We start from the raw sequence: 18,020 nt of genomic DNA on the forward strand, positions 1-18,020 counted from the left end.
GTCATGTATCTTCAGTCTTTTTTAGTCCTCTTTAATTTAGAAAAATTTTCCAACCTTTTTTTTTTTATTTCATGATATTGACATTTTTTATCCTTGCCAACTCTTGATAATGTCAGAGTTTTTATTTTTTACCAGATTGATGGGGGTGAAACAGTATCTCATTGTGATTTTAATTTGTTTTTCCTTGATTCCTAGTGAAATTGAGGAATTTTTCATATGCATATTGGCAATTTAAACATCTTCTTTTTTCATTTGCTTCTTAATATACTTTACCTGCTTAAGTACTATGTTGTTTACCATTTTTTAAAGATTTATAAAAGTTCTAGATATATTCTGGATACTCAATGACTGTCAGTTAAAGGCAATGTTAGCTATGAGGCTGGCCTATGTTGTCAGAGGTTTTTAATTTTAATATTTAAATGTATCTATCTTTCCTTTAATGATTTGTGACTTTGTAATAAGTCATTCTCTATCTCAATGTCATAAGACATTCTCATAAAGATAATTTTAGATATTTTATCCACTTGAAATCTATTTCTATTTTAGTGTATGATGCAGAACTAACTCCAACTTTCTATGTGTAATGTATTAGTGCCATTTATTGAAGAATCCATCCTTTCCCCACTGATCCATAATGCCACCTCATGTATCAGGTTTCTGTATATTGGCATTCTGCTCTTTCTACTCAAGAGTGGAATCGGTGGGTCATAGGTTATGGACATCTTTAACTTTACTAGATATTGCCAAATTGTTCTTTAAAATGGTTGTATTGGTTTATGCGGCCAGTAACAATGACAAAGTTTCCATTTCTTCATTCCTTCTCCAACTCTTTTTTGGAAAAAAATTCCATTGGTTTATTTTTCTATCCATAAATCAATATCGCACTACCTTAGATTAAATACATCTTGGCAATAAATGTTGTTATCTGCTTAGGAAGTTCTCTTTCACCTGCTGGTTGCAAGATGAGGATGAGAGACATGTGTGACAGAGTCAGACTTCCTCAGTTGTGCCTGAGCTCACCTCCATTCCCCACTCACAGATACATATTGGCTAAATAAAGGCTTATTGGTGAGTGCTACTGAGATTTTGTGGTCGTTTGTCTTGTAGCATTATAAGGACATTGTGAAGATTAAATGAGCAAGTCCCTGGAAGTGCTTGGTACAAAGTAAGCACTTCTATAAATGTAAGCTATTATTACAATTTCAGTTAATAGCAATGAATCCATTGAGTCATTCAAATTGGAGATGTGGGGCTCATCATTGATTCCTATATTGTCCCTCCACACACAGTTACCAAGTCCACTATTCAACTTCCTTGATATTTCTCACACCAGTTACTACTTGCCTTCCCTGCTGCCCATGCCCTGGTTCAGGTCCTCATTGCCACTTATCTTGACGACTGACCTCCCTGTAGCCACTCTTATTCTTCTAATCCTTTCTCCACGCTACTGCCAGAATGATATTTCTAAAATAAATTTGATCATGACAGTCCTCACTGCCTTCAGAATAATATACTTACTTACTACCTGTGTGACTTTGAGTAAGTTATTTAAACATCTCATGCCTCTGTTTCCTAATCTGTAAAATGGGGATAATTACAGTACCTCTTATAGCTGTTGAGAACATAAAATATAATTGACGTGTAGTGCATGGTGAGTGATGAATACTCAGGAAATATTACTGCTAGTTATTAATTTCTCATTTTCATTATTTGATGATACCTGTGGTGGTTCTGTGGTGCTGCTTGTGTCTCCAGCATCCTCATCATTTTCTTTTCTTTTTATCTTAAGTCTCAGCCATGTGGTTTGGGTTGGATTGACTCCATCTCAACTCTAAAGTCAGTCTCAACTGACTTAAACCAATCAGAGTATCCCATTGCCTTAAGCCAAGTCAGGCAAATGAGAACCAAAAAAGGTTTAATTCCAGGCCTTCATTTTGCATCATTGAAAAGTGGACTTTCCTTCCCTGAAGATCCTGAGCAAGAATATTTGCAGCTCCAGGAGCTACATGCTGCCTTGTAGGACCACAAGTGAAGTCAGCTTTATGAGGAAACAACTCTATGAAGGGCAAAGTGGAGGCTTGGAATGAAACATGAGTGAGCTACTGGTACAAACCTCACCTGAAGGTAGCCCTATATCTTGACTTTTCATGAACCCATTAATTTGCTTTACTGTTTAGGCCAGTTTTAGATGGGTTTTCTGCTACTTGCAACATAGAGTCTAACATACAGTACCTGGAAATGAATACTTGAACACCTGCTCTTCTTCAAACCATGCTGTTCTAAATGAAGCTGACTCTAATTTCCTTACCTACTGTAGTGGGTTGAATGATGGCTCCCCAAAAGATATGTCTACCTGGAACCTGTGAATGTGACCTTATTTGGAAAAAGGGACTTTGCAGATGCAATTAGGTTAGGGACCTCAAAATAAGATATACTGAATTAACTGGGTGGGCCCCAAATCCAGGGACAACTGTCCTTATAAGAGACAGAAGAGGAGAAGACATGGACAGAAAAGAAGGCCATGTGAAGGCACAGACAAATGTTGGAGTTATGCATTCATAGCCAAGGAATGCCTGGAGTCAGCAGAAGCTGCAAGAGGCAAGGAAGGATTCTCCTTTATAGTTTTCAACACTAGAGCCTAGGGACACTGTAATTTTGGACTTCTAGACTCCATAACTGTGACAGAATTCACTTCTATTGTTTTAAGCCATCAAGTTTGTGGTGATTTATTATGGTACCCTTAGGAAATTAATACACCTGTCTTAGGCAGGCAATTTGTATATCTAGAACTGCCAGAATGAGGGGACCCGCGTCTCTATGAATTTCCACCCTATGTAGGAGAGGTTACAACCCCTTCTTCACTCTGGTGCTTCCGTATGTGCCTATAACACATGGTTATCTTCCAGATCTGTATCCTGAAATTTTACTTAGGTCCTCTTATTCTCCTCTTATATCACAATTTAAGCTAAACGAGGATGGCCATATGTGTAAACCATCCTAGATTACACCTTCTGCCCCAATGTTATTATTAATAGCACCCTTTCACTCTCAGAAATGTCTCATTTGGTCAGTTAATTCTATGGTCACCCAAGGTTCAAGCCTTGCTAATGAAATATGTCAGCTTCTGCTAAACTCATTGTGTTTAAGATACCAGTTATTAAAAAAAAAAAAAAGATAGCAGTTATTATCTTCCTACTCACACTTCCTAAGGAAAGGTGCCTGTGCCCAGAGGTCTAGTCCTTTAATGGCCAGCACCACGTATTTCCACACCCATGATGGACTGAGGTGGCCACCTGGCTCAAGGGTACCTCATCCATAGACTGGTCAGAAGCAGGTGACTTTTGTCATCTGCCTCAAAAAAAAAAAAAAAAAAAGAGCTGGATATGTTAAATTTCTCTCTCAGGAATTTGAAATTGAGAAATCAAGAGACTTGGGTGATTAGGAACATAGCTGTAATGAAAGGACATGAGGCAGCGTTCAAGGCTTGAGTAACAGTCTGTTGGCCCCCCGATGAAAGGAATGGGGAGTATCAATTGTCAATACTCCACAGTGTTGCACAGCTGGAGCTGCGCTCTAGGGGGCACCATTCACACAGACCGCCTAACGATTGGTGCTCCAGGAAGCTGTGTAGTGAGGAAGCCCTGATTGTTCGGCTGCCTGGCACCCTTCTGTTGCACTTCCAGTTGTTTCATATCGTGGTTCGCATACTCTGCTGTACATTAGAATTACCTGGGGAGTTGAAAAAAATCCTGATTCCCCAAGTCGCACCCCAGACTGAATAAATGAGAATTTCTGGAGAATCTCTATATTTTTTAAAAACTCCTCAGATGACGTGAATGTGTAGTCAAGTTTGAAAATCACTGATAACTCCCTGGGTCCCCGTTTCTGAGGTCATTTGAGTGGGTCTCTGTTGCAGCCTAAAGACCCATATACATTACTTGTCCCAGTCTCTCTCAGGGGCTTTGACACTTCCCTGATGTTCTAAACAGAAGGGCAAGATCTATGACAGTTTTCTTACCTACCAGCTGTCATCATCCTTATCTGGAAAAATCTCATGCACTTTGCCTGACACTCTAAATAGTGAGGTAGTTAAATTGCCGGCTAATTTCATGAGCTGTTTGAATAGCTCTTTGCATGAAAATGAGAATTATGTAAAACAGAATCTTGTTTTTTTGTTCATTCCTCTTGGTGCTTCTGCAGACAGGATGAATCATCTCTCAGCTACAACTGGACTGGAATTTCTCTTAAAATACACAGCAAAAGTTGACTGTGCATTTTTTCTTCCGGTATTTCTTCTTATTGGTTTCAGCCTGCTCATTTTCTAGCATGCTTCTGGCCCTCTGCCTGGATATAAACATTCTTTGCTCAGCTGCAGAAGCCGGCAGATGCCTGTGGTTTATAAAAGAGTATAGAGACCCAAGAACTATATCTGGGAATGGCCCCTCTTAATAACAAACTGGTTCATGCCCTAGAATTTTCTTTATTAAATGGACATGGAGGAACAGACTTTTCTGCCCACAAGGTGACTTACTCCTGTATTTGCCAGAAAATCACTGGCCATTTGTTGTTATTAGCAGCATCCACCCACCTAGCACCTGAGCATGGCTGTTAGGAATGAGGTCAAAGGATCTGATTCCAGAAAGAAAAATCTCTTCTGATCAATGGTGACAGGCAGGACCTATTTATAGTCAGATACCACCACTGTGATCTACTTAGTTCTCCCCATGAAAAGGTAACAGAGAAGTAGGAGCTAAGCATTTTCCAGGTAGACTTATAGGCCTAGGCTCATTTATGCAATAGTCATTAAGAATTCTTGGTTTCTCTATTGATTGCAATGCCCAGAGATTTGACATGGATGCCAGCCAAAGGAGAGACTGTGAGACTTCTGGGCGGGGCATTCTAGAGAATGAAGAGAAAGGCTCATCAGTTTTAGAGCACTCCATGCTCATTGTCCTTGCTTTTGTACCGGTCTTTTTGGCTGCCTAGTGAGCTCCTTCTCATCTTTGAAGACCCAACTCAAGCAACAGCTCTGTGAAGGTCTCTCTCTTATTTCCTATCCTAAGATATGGGGACCCTGCACATAATGTTATTATTGTACTTATTCTCTCGAGTTCACTTAGCCATGGCCTGCCTTTCTCACTAGTTTAAGAACCCTCTGAAGGTGGGACTATCTCTCTGATGCATCCCTTTACCCCACAGCCTGTAAAAGTGTTTGCTGACACATAACTGATACTCAGTACATAGGTGGTGAATTCAGAAGGCTGTGCAAATGATGCTAGAAGGGTAGATGGGTTTAAACATTATTTAAGGATGTCCTAGGTAGCCAGCACTTAACATTATCTCATCAATCATCTTAACAACCTTATTAGATAAATACAAATATAAGAATATTGAGGTTCAGAAATATTAAGGATCTTTCACTGCTAATAAGGGATGAGGATGGAAGTCAACCCTGGGGCTCCCTGACTCTGTCACATTCTCTCTCCACTCCATGAGAGCCTGAGTTACCTTGAAGCCCCTTTTAAAATGGAACCGTGTATTCCTTTTCCTTAAATAAAACATGCTAATGAGCACAATTCACCTCATTTGAAAATTATCATTCTAAAGATATTAATTTTAGCCTCTCATATGCAAAACCTTTGAAAAGTAGGTATCCTCAAGTGCACGAGGAAGTAGTTCTTTCAGGAAAAATGTGAGTATGACTCATATCCATATTTGGTATATTACATTCAAAGCATCAAGTGGTTTCATGAGATAGGAGTTCACAACATGGTGGGTTTCTTTCAAAGGGTGGCTTTAGAAATACAGCACAGTGTGTTAGCACCTCTCAAAAGCAAACCCATTCTGCAGTAATAACAAGTGATCTCAATCCCACAAGGACTGTAATAAAATAACACCATCTATAGATGAGCTTAGGGAAGCATAGCAGTAGTAAGAACCATCGGTCATCATCACTTATGTGTTAGAGACTGTGCTAAATATTACAGGCTAATAATACTCTGCAAGCAGGGTCTTGAAGAGATATTTGTACACCCATGTTCAGAGCAACGTTATTCACAGTCACTAAAACATGGAAGCAACCCAAGTGTCCAATGGTGGATGAATGGATAAGCAAAATGTGGTCAATGAATATGATGGCATATTATTCAGCTTTAAAGGGAAGGAAGTTCTGATGTGTGCTACCACATGGATGAACCTTGAGGACATTGTGCTGCATGAAATAAGCCAGTCATGAAAAGGAAAATACTGAACGATTCCACTTACGTGAGGTACTTAGAGTAGTCAAATTCGTAGAGGCAGGAAGTAGAATGGTGGTGGCCAGGGGCTGTGGGGAGTGGGGAATGGGGAGTTAATGTTTAATAGGTATGGAGTTTCATTTGGGGAAGATGAAAAGAGTTATATGTTTGGATGGTGCTGACTACTGCACAACATGATGAACATACCTAATACCACTGAGCTGTACACTTCAATGGTTAAGGTGGTAAATTTTATGTTATATGTATTTTACCACCATAAAAAAGTTGGAGAAACAAAACAAAAGTAGAATATATGTTTATAGGTATATTCGGAAAATGAAGGGAAAAGGTAATGGAAACATACACACCAATCTGACAAGAGTGGTTTCCTTCGGGGCTGGGGTGGGGAAGGGACCAGGACTGGGGAGGTGGGCAGATAGAACTTGAGCTTTATTGGTAATGCCACATAGATGCCTGCTTCCTCCCTTGCTCCCCCTCTTCCTCCTGGTCCAGTTCTAAAGCCCATGAGCACATCTGATTGGGAGCCTCTAAACCACATCCTGAAGCCTCACTACAAGGAAGCTTGGCAAATGTCGATATTAGTTTCAGGCCTCCCCATGCTATGATAGGAAAGTGACGGGCTGCATGTCCAGCTTGTCAGTACACACAAGAATATCCTGGGCAATGAATGCTGTGGCCAAATTGCCAAATAAAATCAAGCTACATTGAAGAGGATAGGAGTGTGAATCACATGGATTTTTATATGATTTCTTACTCCACGAGGCCAACTACAGTCTGAAAATGCAATAGCACGGTAAGCACACAAGGGAAAGAAGCTGCACAAAAGATCGTGACCTCTATGAACCTCAACATTTCTGTCATCCTCCCAGGGTGCCCCTCCTCTGCCCCACCTGCTGAAAGACAGCCACTCTTACCTCCTCTTGAGATTCTTTCATTCTGTCATGAAGAAAGGCACCGGTATAAAATAAGTTAGAGAAGGATTTGAGGCCAAAGATGCTCATCACCAAGTTAATTATCATTGTAAAGTCAAAAATATTTTAAATATTCCAAAACAGGAGGGGAGTTTTATTTATGTCGTTACAGACTGAGAAGAAAGTCAAAAGCAACATTCCAAGTTACCTACAATTATTATGGGTATTTCCTTTGTAGCTCCTTTTCGCATTTTTCAAATTCTCGACAATGAGTTTGTTTCACTTTTATCATCAGAAATACAGTAATTTGCATTTTTTAAAAAAAGAAACCCATGCAACTTCCCTTTCTCATCATCCCCATCTTCCACCACTCCTGCTGCCTGTCATGGGGAGTTTCATCTCTTCACTATGCTCCTTCTCCAGACAAGAAGCTACTTCACCTTGCTTCTTTTTTTTTTTTTTGTTAGGTTAATCACCATACATTAAATCATTAGTTTTTGATGTAGTGTTCCATGATTCATTGTTTGCGTATAACACCCAGTGCTCCATGCAGAACATGCCCTCTTTAATACCCATCACCAGGCTAACCCATCCCCCCACCCCCTTCTCCTCTAGAACCCTCAGTTTGTTTCTCAGAGTCCATCGTCTCTCATGGTTCGTCTCCCCCTCCGATTTCCCCCCTTCATTCTTCCCCTCCTGCTATCTTCTTCTCCTTCTTCTTTTTTTTTTTTTTAATATATAACGTATTATTTGTTTCAGAGGTACAGGTCTGTGATTCAACAGTCTTACACAATTCACAGCGCTCACCATAGCACATACCCTCCCCAATGTCCATCACCCAGCCACCCCATCCCTCCCACCCCCCACCACTCCAGCAACCCTCAGTTTGTTTTTTTCCACCTTGCTCTCTATGTCTGGAATCATTTTGTTTCTATTGGGCGCAGATTTAGGGAGGTAGAATTTTCAGGTGTTCAAGGTTAACCCCACTGGCAAAGGCGATGGGTAGCTGGAGGGAGGGAACACTGGGGGCAGAACAAGACAAAGGCACACTCTGAACCCCACAAAAACCTCTGTCACCTTCCCTGCCAGGAGCTGTCCAGCTGAGTTCCCAGTTCCCAGCTTGAGGCCACCTGAAAGTCAGTAAACAGATCAAATGGAAAGTGAGAGAGCATGAGTTGTGAGGACAAGGCGAACCCCCTGCTCCCCCAACCAAGGACACCCACAGGTCCCTTTTGTTGTTGTCATTTAAGGTCACTAGTCCAGATGTACTGCAGTCTGCTAATTCAGGCCTGGTCGGCCATTGTTGATTCAACCTTTCTGATCCAAGGTCCAGTCCGTGGTTAGAACCTGTTTATTCCTGTTTGGGGTTTAGGTGGTATCCTAATAGCAGGGGAGTAAGCCTCCTGCAGGCTACCATTACCTGCAGACATCCCCAAGGGGATCAAGGAAAGTCAGTGATAAAGACTGTGTATTGGGCACCTATTGGATGTAGGGCCATCTGGGCAACCCAGCCCTGGATAAAAGAGCAGGAGGACGGGAGAAGGAGCAAGATATAGCAGGGTTATAAATAGGAACCCTGGGGGTTAGCTCAGCGAACTAGGCTTGCTGACATTTGTAAGGAAAAAAAAAAAACAACTGCAAAATGCATTCAGGTGGGGCTCTTCCTGCAGAATGACAAGGGTGTGGTGCTTCTAGTCCCTGACTGAGCTCTGTCCCTTGGCTGGCTGCAGATTAGCCCTAGAGGTTGCCAAGACTCCAGTGCTCAGGCAACAGAGAAGGGAGGGGAGGAAAGGGACATGGGACACAGACTTTCTGAGAAGCTTCTGCCTCTTGCCTAGAACATTTAGGGTATCTGAGGGTCAGGCAGCTTAATGTCCCCTGTCAGCAAGACAGGGCTGCTGTCTAGTAGCCATGAGGCAGGACAAGGGCAGCGACATCAGAACCCAACTTGTTTGTGCTCATCCAGAATGAAACAGCACAGCAACTAAAGAGGAGGCCGCTGCGGGGTGCAGAAACCATGGTGAGGTGCCCGTTCTGGCCACGGACTAGTAAAGGAAGGCCTCCCTCCCTCACCGATCCATCAGCAGTGATGGATCGTGGCGTGAGCTAGACTGTAAGCTCTACTAAGTTGAAAGAGAGCAGAGACCGTGTGTTTCCTTCACCACTATGAACTGCAGCCCCAAGTCAGTGTCGGAAACATCACAGATGCTCAGGAAAGTATTACTGTCCAGAGAGAGAAACAAATGAGTTGGGAAACTACAAATTAGAAACCACTTCTGGACCACTTCTTACTTCTCCCTATTCCATGTGACCTGGATTCCAGGGCCTTTCTGATTAAGTGACTTTGGGCAAGTTATAGTTCTCAGAACCCACTGTTTTGTTGGGTTTTGCTTTTTCATCTATAAGGTGGAGATAGTAATACTTCATAGAGATCCTGTAGGGATTGAATGAGATAATGTATACCAAAGTGATCTGTAAACTATGAAGTGTTGTGCAAATGTTACCCCTTGCTGTTTTGGGATGATGACATGATGGTGACAATAACAGTGACAGTGACAATGATGGTTTCTCTCAGAAGAAAGTGGTGTGAAATGGTGAAGGAACTTTAGAGAATTTAAGGTTGATATGTGGGACAGGCGTGGATATGCTGTTGGAAAGAAAAGGTCACAGAAGCCACAGACCCCAGTGCAGGATTTGCTCACATGGTTTGTGTTTGCTAATTTTGAATGCCACGTTAAGGAAGCTCATTTTAAGGCAAGGAGTGTCTTTTGCTGCTGTTTGTTCCTCATGCACCTTACACAGTACGTTGCTCATAGCAAGTAGAAAACACTTGTTGGGGGGAGAAATGGACGAATGTGGTCAAAAAGAAATGAGAAGGTCGGTTGAGCAGAGATTGCTCCCTGAAAGTAACTTGTTCAAGCACAATCAAAACTGATCTTGTAGCTCCCTGATTTAAATACTCCATTGGCTCTTCATTACTCAAAAAATAAAGTCCAAGTGTATTAGTATTATTAGGGCATAGAAGGTCCTTCATAAACTAGATCCAACCTGTCTCTCCACTCTCACCTTCCATCACTCCATCTCCCCCAATTCTAATTCCTTGCACAGCTGTCTTTGCTTGTCCTACATTCTAATGATAGTGAACTTCTTAGAGTCCCCTGGACATGCCAGGTCTTTCCATGGGCCATTTCCTCCCCTTGGCACACTCCTGTGAATCCTTTGAGATATAGCTTCAGTGCTCTCTGTTTTGTAAAGTGCTCCCTGATATTCCCAGATTGTATTCATTCACAGAACAAGTGTTTCCTTAGCACCAGCTATAAACCAGACACTGTCTAAGTGCTAGACATAGCAGTGAGCACATCAGAGCAGGTCTGTCTTCATGGAGTATTCAATCAAATGACAAGTAGGGGAGAATTATGGACAAAAGAAAGAAATCGATATATACTATGTTAGGAGGTAGTAAAAGTAAGGGGGATGGGGACCTGGGGAACAGGTTGAGGGTGCCATTTTATTTCGGATGATGTATGAGTCAGGACAGGACACATTATGTTGCAATAACAAACAACCCCCTGCAATTTGATTGGTTTATAAGATTTGCTTCTAGCTCATGCCACGTGACCACTGAAGGTCAGCTGGGGCTTAGCTTCACATTCCTCACTCTGAGGATAGGCCCAAGTAAGCATTTCTAATTGCCCTGGCAGAGGCTGAGGAAAATGAGAAAAAGCATACACCAACCTTTAAGGGTTTCACGTGAAAAATGGCAAAAGTTCTATCTCCTCACATTTCATTGGCCAAAATGAGTCACATAGTCACACCTCAGTTAAAAAGGACATGAAAGAGCAATCCTACCATCTTCCTGAGAGGAGAGAGAACCAAATATATGAGAATAGCCCTAATCATTGCTACACATGATCAGGGAAAGCCTCTCTGATAAAGGAATACTTAAACAGAAACCTCAAGAAAGTAAGAAAGTAAGGAGTTAGTTGGTAGATATTGGGGCTGGGGGACATCATCCTTCTGGCTTCTCAGGCCAAACAGCTCAGAGCCATTCTTGACTCTTTCCTCTCTTCCTTTCCCAGCCTACACAGACCCATCAGCAAATCTCGTCAGCCTTACTTTCAAAATACATCCAGATTTGACCACTGCTGACTGCCTCCTCCTCTGGTTTAAGCCTCATCATCTCTCCTCTGGATTATTGCAGTAATTCTCGCTGTTTCTGCCTGTGGCCCCCGCAGTCTGTTCTCCTGGTAGCAGCCAGAGAGATCCTTCTCAAATTTAAGTCAGATCATGACACTCCTCTGCCCAAAGTCTTCTTCTTCTTCTTTTTTAAGATTTATTTATTTATTTGAGAGAGAGAGAGAGAGAGAGAGTATGAGTTGGGGGAGGGGCAGAGGGAAAGAATCCCAAGCAGGCTCCTCGCTCTGGACTCCAGTTGGACTCAGTGCAGGGCTCAGTCCCATGTCCCATGAGATGATGGCCTGAGCACAAACTAAGAGTGGATGCTCAACCAACTGAGCCACCCAGGTGCACCTTCTCTGCCCAAAGTCTTCTATGGCTTCCTGTCTTTCTCAGAGCAAAAGCAAAGTCCTTACAGGGCCTCACACTGCCCAGACCCCACCCTGAATGCTCTCCACCCTCATCCATGGCTTGCCTTCTCACTCACTCTGCTCCAACTGCACTAGCTAGCCTCTGTGATTTATTCATCCAATTTGGTCAACGAGGATTGGAGTGCCTTGTCTGGGCTAGGCACCATTCTCAGTACTATAAATGTAAGGGTAAAAATGCTTAAAAACACATGCGTCCTCTGTATTGTAATTAGTGTGTTTACCTGTCCATCTGTTTGATTACACTATTACCTCTGTTTCCGTGTTACTCATCTATAAAGCTTTGTGCCCAACACTATGCTTGGCAAGCCTTGGTGAACGATCAAAACTTATTTGAGTAGAGGATGGAAAGATGGATGGACAAACAAAAGTATATAGATGATAGACAGACAGACACAGACAGACTTCAACTTTATTGGAACTGTGGCATGTGCTAGATAGAATATACCAGCCTCTAACAGCTGAGGTCATTTGCAAGAAAAGCCTGACAGTGGAGGGCCCTATCTGAATTTGATCAGCATTTTTAGGGAGACATAAAAATGAACAGATTTTCTTGTATGAAAAAACAGACCCCAGATCTGAAACAATTTAGTCTTGCTAGATGAGTCAACCCGAGGAAAAAAACACAGGCTCAAGTGGTAAACCACAGCCCATTTACATACCCCATGGTTTAAGTTGAACTTTGAGGAGAGGAAAAAGATGGGTTGATGAGGTCAGAAATAAAAGTAATTTATTACCCATAATATTGGAGGGGAATATATTAGGCTCCTTGGAGGCTCTGTTTAAACTTGCAATTTTTTTTTAATCTAAAGCTTGTAGTTAAAATCTTCAAACATGAATATATAATCTTTCCATTTCTACCCATGTCAGTTTCAGAGAGCTCAAAGTATTAGTGTGTATCAGGAGCAAATTTATCTAAACTGCAGGCTGAAACTTCTGTGTTAAAGAGAAGCGCTAGTATTTAATGTACAAGTAGAAAAGAAATTCATCCAGAAGATACCAAAGAAGAGTCTTAATGGATTCCCCTACAAAGATGAGTCTTTTCCTTTTTATTTTTTTAAAGATTTTATTTATTTATTTGAGAGAGAGAGAGACAGAAATAGTAACAGAGAGCATGAGTGGGGAGGAGAGGGAGAAGCAGGCTCCCTGCTGAGCAGGGAGTCTGACATGGGGCTCGATCCCAGGACCCTGGGATCATGACCTGAGCCAAAGGCAGATGCTAACTGACTGAGCCACCCAGGCACCCCTAGTCCTTTCCTCTTTAGAAGGAAGAAAGTTACTCCCCTTGGATTGGAAAAAAAACAACCATGTGGTTTTGCTGCATTCAATGCAGATGAGGTTCTACGGTGAGCTCTCCTTCTGTCACCTTCTGCCAAATGATTGGGAGTTCGCTTTCCTAGTGCTGGTTGAAAGGAAGAGAGTCAGGGCAGTTAGCAAGAATGTGGGGGGACCACAAGCTGAGTTAGAAAGTCCTGGGCCCCCCAGGCCTTTTAACAGAGAACTTGTGGCTAACACATGATAACAACTTGTGCTAATGCATGTTAACAACTGTTGTTAGCAGTTAGTAAGTAGTTCAAACAACTGAGCCTGTTCTAGATCTTCAAGAATTCAGTCAAGTGAGGAAATTCTGCATCTTTCTTAAAAATTAAAAAGATGTACTCTTTATATTATGTAAAGGCATGCACAATTTATATTTCTCAGAACACATATGGACGTGTTTATATAATTACATTATATTCTATAATCATATGGGTTGTTCCACAACCCAACTAGGTGGTAAGCTCCTAATTAGAAGGGGTCATGTTGGGGTGCCTGGGTGGCTCAGTCAGTTAAGTGTCCAACTCTTGATTTTGGCTCAGGTCATGATCTCAGTGTTGTGAGATCAAGCTCCGTGTCAGCCTCCACACTTAGCATGGAGTCTGTTTGAGATTCTCTCTCCCTCTGCCCCTCCCTCTCATGCTCTCTCTCTCAAATAAATAAATAAATAAATAAATCTTTAAAAAAAAGAGAAGGGGTCATGTTTAGTTTGAAAACACATTTAATGGTATTTATATAAAGCACTGAGTCTTTAACAGAAGATTAATATATGCCAATTAAATGAATATGTGAATGAATGAATGAATGAATAGCACCACCATGGAGAGGGAGCAGTAAGGGTGAAAAGCCGCCAAAATACCTTGATTTGTCCTCTTTAGGGAATGAATAATAGTTCATGTACCATGGAAACCTAATTATTTTGGTTTTGGGGTAACAACAACATAAAAAGCCTAGATTCTCACATGCTATGCAAAGAGCAAAATAAAAAAAGAAATATTTGAGGTTTCTAAGTATCCAAAGGAGTAACATAAACAGTAGGGTCTGTTGGTGAACCTCAGATGACATGGCAATGTAAATTAATTAAATTCAGTTTAAAAGGGGCGCCTGGGTGGCTCAGTTGGTTAAGCGACTGCCTTCGGCTCAGGTCATGATCCTGGAGTCCCAGGATCGAGTCCCGCATCAGGCTCCCTGCTCATTAGGGAGTCTGCTTCTCCCTCTGACCCTCCCCCCTCTCATGTGCTCTCTCTCTCTCTCATTCTTTCAAATAAATAAATAAAATCTTTAAAAAAAAAAAAAAATTCAGTTTAAAAGACTGAGGTGGGCCCTAGAACAAAGTCATATGGTAGGAGTTGAAAGCAAACTTAAAAGAGATGAAACTGTGGATATGCACAGCATGAAACTGAACAGTCTAGAAGGTTTAGACCCCTTTTCTGCAGTCTCAGAAAAGGGTCCTTTCCGTGAAAAATTTATCTTCATAAGAATTTTGTTCCTGTGGTGATCTGTATAACTTGCTAATGTCTACTTGGCATTAAGTCATCTGTGAAGAGATGAAAAAGTCTCTCACTAGCCGACACAGAACCCCTTTGGACCAGCTTGCCTCTGTGCTCCCTGTTCCACCTTCTGGAAAGAGTGAAATCTCCCACATCACACACGGGCTCTGTGTGCACGACAGTCTGGTGAACACCACATTCACATTTCTGTGAATCTGCCTGTCGGTTGTGAAGTTACATGAGAATGAGAGGTAAAGACACCGGACCCCACAGCAAGACAACTTAGGAGCTCAAAATAACACATATACAAACAAAACAAAATAAGCAGAAAGCACAAGGTGTAGAAACCTAGCTCAAGCCACCTAGAAATGATTTACACTCCCTTGAGTCTCTCCCATGATCTCCATGGGTGTTTGTTGATGGATATGGGTGGCATTAGCTGCTACAAGGGTGCCCCTCTATCTCTGTGGCTCCCCTGGATTAGGTAAATGGGGCAGAGCACTCTGTAGTCGGCTGGTCTAGGAGTCTAAAGACCTGAGTTCTGGTTCTTACTAGCTGGTTGAATATATCTTCTTTTAACTTTAGGGGTTTTCTTTTTTTTAATCTCTAGCTGGTTAAATGTTTCCCTTAACTTTAATTTTTTTTTTTTATCTCTAGACTAAAGATAAAAATGCATGCCTGCCCTGTTGAAGGGGAATAAATGAGGAAATGTGTGTGAACAAACTATAGAGGTGTGAGCTCTAGGAGGTGGATAGTTGCAGAATTTCTGAGTCGAGGGGGAAAGAGATAGAGACCAGAGGGGATCCATGGTAACCACTAAGACAGAACCTCATGGTTGGCTGTCACAAAGTTACTGAATCTTACCAGTGTGTCTGGCTCAGCAGGGATGGACTCATGCTAACCAAACTTACAAGAGACCAATGTTGAAATCAGAATATCAATTATTAAATATACAATGGGGGATATAACAGGAATGTAACAGGAATGCTCCTATCCATTACCTAAGGAATCCTCTTTCTTTACTATGGTGGCTGGAAGGACATTTTATTGAGAGCATTGGTTAGGGTTCTCAGATGCAGTAGAAAATGATTGTAGAAAAGGTATTTATAAAATTATATGGGATAACATTAGGAATCATGAATGGCTATAGAATCAAATGTGGGTACCCAGCCAAGTGCAAGGCCCCAGATCATGCCTCAGAACAGGTATGGTGAAGACACTCCCCTTCAGCCACTGGATAGTAGGTCTGTACTTTGCACAGAGAAGCACTAAGGAGTCTGAGCTACTGTGAGTAGGAGTAACAAATGCCCACCACAGTCCGCCACTTTGACTGTCCCACATTAACAGTCTCTTTCACCCTGAATGCTCCTGCCTAGCAAAATGAAACCTTCCATCCTGTAATTATACTATTTCTCCCTCCTTTCCTCAAATCTCATCAGGTACTGCACCCAGCTCATGCCCTGGATCTCTGAATGAGGGCTTTCCTCTTCTTTATTTATTTTATTCCTCCTTTATTTCTAGAAAAGAAATATCTGTATTGATATTCTTTAATATCTGTATATTCTATGGACTTGAGTGTAAAGGAACTACTACCAACTCATCCCATACAAAACAATGGGGGGGAAGAGAGAGAGAAGAGGAAAAATGGTTAAAAGATAAACATGATACTGTATGGAAGGCAGTAGAATCCAAAAGAGCTATGTGGTTTCCCACCGTCCCACCATTGGTCTCTGACAGGGCCTACCAGCAAGCCCAGAGATATTATTCGAAGGTGAATAGCGCCTTTACTTCCTCTAAAACCTTAGGGATCACCTCCTTGATAATCCCTTTGGGACTTTTATAAGCTTCATTCGACATCACAATCTGTCACAAATGCTTTGAGTGTTGTTGCTCAGTCACTACAACCTTGACCAGCTGGAGACAAGTCTCTTCCTCTGGGGTCCACACAAAGCTGCTTGCCTTTCACCTGGGTAGAAGCAGAATACCCAAAAGTGGTATATAAATTTTCTATAAAATCCAAACACTTCCACTGATCATTTTCTTCTTCCTTAGTGGTAGGGGTTGCAAGATGCTACAACAGGTCTTTGGTTTGTAAGGTTATCCCAACGTGCCTCAGACCCTCAAAAAATTTCTCTGAGATACCAAGCCTAGTGTTTTCATGGTGTTTATTTTCTGCTATCTGGCATGCTCAGGCACAGCAATGCATATCAAGTTCCAGCAACTTTCTGCTCCCAAGGTATTTATCTCATGAGCATGTTCTTCTGTGAGATGATGAGATGATCAAGGTCCCTGCGTACTGTCTTGTGGCCCACGGACAGCGAGGTGATGTAAACCTGAGGCAGCATACTGAAGGTATACTGCTGTCCCTGCTAGGTGAAAGCAAACTACTTCAGGCATTTTCTGTGTGGATGTGTTGCGGGATCAAGATCAACAGCTGTGTGCCAATGCCAAGGGTTGTGTATTATTTGCTTTCATAAAAAGACCACATCTAGGGGCGCCTGGGTGGCTCAGTCATTAAGTGCCTGCCTTCGGCTCAGGTCATGATCCCAGGGTCCTGGGATTGAGCCCCACATCAGGCTCCCTGCTTGGCGGGAAGCCTGCTTCTCCCTCTCCCACTCCCACTGCTTGTGTTCCCTCTCTCGCTGTGTCTCTGTCAAATAAGTAAATAAAAATCTTTAATAAAAAAAGCACATCTAGTTGCCATTATAATTATTCCCCAATTAAGCTTACAACAAACTACTCTCATGATCCAAAATCCATCCATTTTTAATACTGACCAAAATGGCACTCAAACGGGGATGTGAAAGTAATCCTATCCCTATATCTTTTCAGATCCATAATGATGGTATTTATGTCTTCAGTTTTACCAAGGATGAAGCATTGCTTTGGATTTACTGTTTTAGTAGGCAAGTGGAGAACCCAGGGTTTCTAAATTGATACTTCCAACTAGAATAAAAGTTGTTCCATGGGCCAAGGATCCAATGGGGGAATTCTGAAGATTGCTGAGTAAATCTATACCAGTGATATACTAGTAAACTAGGGAAATAACTATGGGGTCTCACTGAGCTTTCTAAGAGGTAGAACTTAGGTTAAATCTCCATTTACCACATGACCCTGAGAAGCCTCCATGCTGTCTGTGCATTAGAGTGGCATCTGGGTCCCTGGAAATAAGTGTTGCTCGGAGACAATGTCTAATGTCCTGAATAGACTAGGTAACTCATCTTCTAGTAAGTGACCACAGGGACCCTTTGGAGAAGCCACAGGATGAGATACAATAAAGTATGTATCAGATGATTACATGGTCCTTCCGTAAGTAGTCCCAGCCTATGTCTATTCAAGGGGCTCTAGTGTTTACATTGACTCAACTTGGGAATAGGGTGGGAGAGAGTGACTTTGCTGTAGTGGCTAAAATAAAGCCTTTGTTCATAATTCTTAGAGTTT

Source organism: Phoca vitulina, unplaced genomic scaffold (genome assembly GCF_004348235.1).
Source record: "Phoca vitulina isolate PV1807 unplaced genomic scaffold, GSC_HSeal_1.0 scaffold5, whole genome shotgun sequence".
In the NCBI taxonomy this organism is placed as follows: Eukaryota; Metazoa; Chordata; class Mammalia; order Carnivora; family Phocidae; genus Phoca; species Phoca vitulina.